Source organism: Silene latifolia, chromosome Y, assembly GCF_048544455.1.
Source record: "Silene latifolia isolate original U9 population chromosome Y, ASM4854445v1, whole genome shotgun sequence".
NCBI classification, from domain to species: domain Eukaryota; kingdom Viridiplantae; phylum Streptophyta; class Magnoliopsida; order Caryophyllales; family Caryophyllaceae; genus Silene; species Silene latifolia.
Window position 1 is genome coordinate 188,713,150 of NC_133538.1, and position 4,114 is coordinate 188,717,263.

At 39.9% G+C, this 4,114-nt stretch overlaps 1 non-coding gene across 1 annotated transcript; it reads right to left on the bottom strand.

Moving 5' to 3' along the window:
- Window positions 1–475: 475 nt before the first annotated feature.
- LOC141635904 (small nucleolar RNA R71) lies at window positions 476–584 on the bottom strand. Its single transcript, XR_012540558.1, has one exon. It is a non-coding gene; the product is annotated as a small nucleolar RNA R71 (small nucleolar RNA).
- Window positions 585–4,114: the final 3,530 nt, after the last annotated feature.

Below are 4,114 nucleotides of genomic sequence, written 5' to 3' on the forward strand. Positions count from 1 at the left end.
TAAAAGTGCATGAAAATCTTAATTAGACGATCTTCAAGCTTTTGAAGAGGAGGAAGTTTCTAGTTCATCATCTCCACTACCACAACCATCTCCAATCAAAAAGATGGTGAAACTTTCCGATTATTCCAAGCCCACCGCGGCTATGCTTCCGGACGGTATCACTACTACCCAAATTATCGCCCCTGAGTTCGAGATCAAACCGACTTTTATTAGCCTTGTGGAGAGGAAGCAATTTGGGGGAAGTCCTTTGGAGGATCCCAATTTGCATGTTCAAAACTTTTATGACTATTGCTCCATGATTCGGCAAACGGGAGTTACTCAAGCCTAAATTAAGGAAATACTTTTCCCTTTCTCTTTGAAAGACAAGGCAAAACTATGGATCAATAGCCTTGATCGCACTGCCATGGGAATCACCAATTGGGAAACTTTTTCTCTTGCTTTCTATCAAAAAAATTTCCCACCGGAGAAAACTCAAACTTTGAGGAGCCAAATCACGGGATTTCGTCAACAAGCACTTGAGAGCTTATATGAAGCTTGGGGGAAAAGTACAAGGAGTTGCAAAGGCAATTCCCACATCATGGGTTGGATGCTTGGTTCCTAGCTATAACATTCTAAAATGGATGTTGTGTCGAGTCCTGAAGAATTCTTGATTCCGCCAACAATGGGCGGTTTGATCAAATTGACACGGATATTGCTCATGCCACGATTGAATCCATGGCGATTCATGATGCCCAATATTTCAATTCCCAGAGTGCACCAATCAAAGATAAAGAGGAAGCTTCCGACACTACCATTTTGAAAGCTCAAATCCTATTGCTCCAAGAAAAATTGGAGGCTCAAAATGCGGTTTCCCCTCTTCAAAAACTCAATTCCGTGTCCTCTACAAGCCAAATTGTTGTTTGTGAAGGTTGCGGAGACGCAGGTCATTGTACCGCTCTATGACAAACTACTATTGAAGAGGTAAATTCTTTTCAAAGTTTTAGACAAAGTTCATTTCCACCGGGTACATTTTCAAATACTTATAACCCGATCACAAAATTTCACCCGAACTTGTCTTACTAAAGCAACAATGTGCTTAATCCACAACCACAACAAACTTTTGTGCCTCAACCTCAACAAAATGCCTATGTTCCACCACAACAAAGGTTCAATTACCCACCGGGCTATCAAAATCAAAACCAACAACAAAGGCCACCTCAATAAAATTTCCAACAAACCCAAGGTCCACCATCCCAAAATGTCCAACAAAACAACCAAGGGGGGAGTAAACTTGAAGTCTTGGTAATGCACATGGCTAAGACCCAAACGGAATCGTTGGCTCAAATGCAAAAGAGTAACCAAGCTTGCAATGCCGCAATCAAAATTCTAGAGCATCTAATGGCTCAACTAGCCGCATCTAGCTCTCAAAGAAAAACGGGTCAATTAACACCTCGAGATGAGCAACCACATGATACCATCAATGCTATTACCTTGAGAGGTGGTACAAAATATGATGAGCCACCCATGCCCAAAGAAGATGAGGAGTTTTTTGTTGAGTTGGAGGTTCCTCCTAAAGCTAAGAAAGGTGAGGATAGTCTAAAGAAAGTGGTTGAACCAATTATGGTTGAGAAAGTCGAAGATGTGGAGGATGCTCCTCCCAAGAAAGATGATGAAGCAAAAGTGCCGGAAAAAGTCAAAGTTCCTTTCCCTCATAGATTAGCAAAGTATCAAAAGAATACTCAATTCGGTAAGTTCATGGAAGTTGTGAAGAATCTTCAGGTAACCGTTCCTTTTGCCGAATTAACTACTCAAATTCCTTCTTACACTAAATTCATGAAAGATATTTTAACAAAGACGAGGACTTTTGACGATGTTGAAACTATAGCATTAACCGCCGAGTGTAGTGCGCTTTTACAAAACAAGCCTCCTCCTAAGTTAAAAGATCCCGATAGCTTTTCCATTCAATGCATAATTAGCACCTATATGATTGATAAAGCTTTATGTGATTTAGGTGCTAGTGTGAGTGTAATGCCTTACTCTATTTGTGATAAGCTTAATATGGGAGTCTTAAAATATACTAGTGTCACATTGTAAATGGCGGATCGTTCTATAAAACGCCCTTTGGGAGTTTTGGAGGATGTTCCCGTGAAAGTTGCTAAGTTTTTCATTCTGGTTGATTTTATTGTTCTTAACATGTCCGAAGATGCCCAAATCCCAATCATTTTGGGAAGACCATTTCTACATACCATGGGTGCGGTAATTAATTTCAAGAATGGTAAGTTAACTTTGGAAGTGGGTGAAGATAAGGTCACATAGAACTTAAATAATGCCATGAAGAGTCCAATAATAGAAGAGTCTTGTTATTCTATTGACGTTTTGGATATTGTTGATATTATCATAGAAGACTCTATACCTCGATCTTTGGCTAAAGATTCTTTGGAAGCACTCTTGCTATTGGAATCATTTACAGGTGATGATGAGATTAGAAATGAGGAGATAGATGTTTTGGAGCTAAAATTTGATGGAGAAGAGCTATCATTGGAGGAAAGATCGTAATTTGTAGGTTTGGTTTCTCCACCTCAAGACCTTGAGGTACAAAATCCCGAACTTAAACCCCTCCCCTCTAATTAGAAATATGCTTTTCTAGATAATGAGGGGATGTGTGAGGTAATTGTTAGTGCTAATTTGAGTGAGAGTCAATTGTCTTTATTGCTTCATGTTTTAAAATCTCCCAAGAATGGCATTGGTTATAAACTTGATGATTTAAAGGGCATAAGCCCCGAATTTTGGATGCATAGAATCCATCTTGAGGAACGCCATAAACCATGTGTCCAAGGTCAAAGATGACTAAATCCTAACATGCAAGAAGTGGTAAAAAAAAAGAAGTCATTAAATTGTTAGATGCCGGAATTATTTATGCAACTTCCGACTCAAAGTGGGTTAGTCCGGTCCAAGTGGTTCCTAAGAAAGGAGGAACCACCGTAGTCAAATATGATAAAAATGAACTCATTCCGACTAGAATTGTGACGGGATGGCGAATGTGTATTGACTATAGGAGGCTAAATTTGGCAACAAAGAAAGACCACTACCCATTACCTTTTATTGACCAAATGTTGGAAAGGTTGGCATGTCACAAATATTTTTGTTACTTGGATGGTTATTCCGGGTTCTTTCAAATACCCATTCACCCGGATGACCAAGAGAAGACCACATTTACAAGTCCCTATGGTACCTTTGCTTACCGTAGAATGCCTTTTGGTCTTTGTAATGCCCCCGCCACTTTCCAACGTTGCATGATAAGCATCGTTTCCGACTTTATCGATCGAATTTATCATGAAGGTGTTTATGGATGATTTTAGTGTCTATGGTTCTTCATTTGATGCATGCTTGGCTAACTTGTCTAATGTTTTGAAGCGTTGTGAAGAAGTTGACTTGGTGTTGAATTGGGAAAAGTGCTACTTCATGGTAAATGAGGGAGTGGTACTTGGTCATATTGTCTCGGAAAGAGGAATTTATGTAGACCATGCTAAGGTCCAAGTTATTGAACAAATACCCCCACTGGTAAATGTCAAGAGTGCAAGGAGTTTCTTAGGCCATGCGGGATTCTACCGCCGTTTTATCAAGGGTTTTTCTAAGATTTATAAACCCCTTACGGAGCTTGTTTTAAAAGATGCACCATTTGTTTTTACTAATGATTGTCTTGAGTCTTTTAATAGGATCAAGAAGGCTTTGATCTCCGCACCTATCATCTAATCACCGGATTGGAACTTGCCGTTCGAGCTCATGTGTGATGCAAGTGATTATGCGGTCGGTGCCGTGCTAGGACAAAGAAAGGACAAGGTTCTTCATGTTATCTACTATGCTAGCAAAACCTGGGATGCGGCTCAAATCAATTACGCCACTACGGAGAAAGAGCTACTTGTCATTGTCTATGCTTTAGACAAATTCCGCTCTTGCTTGATTGGTTCCAAAGTGATTGTTCATACTGATCATGCTGCACTAAAGCATCTCCTAACCAAGAAAGAGGCCAAGCCAAGGTTGATTATATGGATCTTACTTTTCCAAGAATTTGATCTTGAAATTAACGACAAGAAGTGGGCCGAAAATGTTGTTGCTGATCACCTATCCCGTTTGA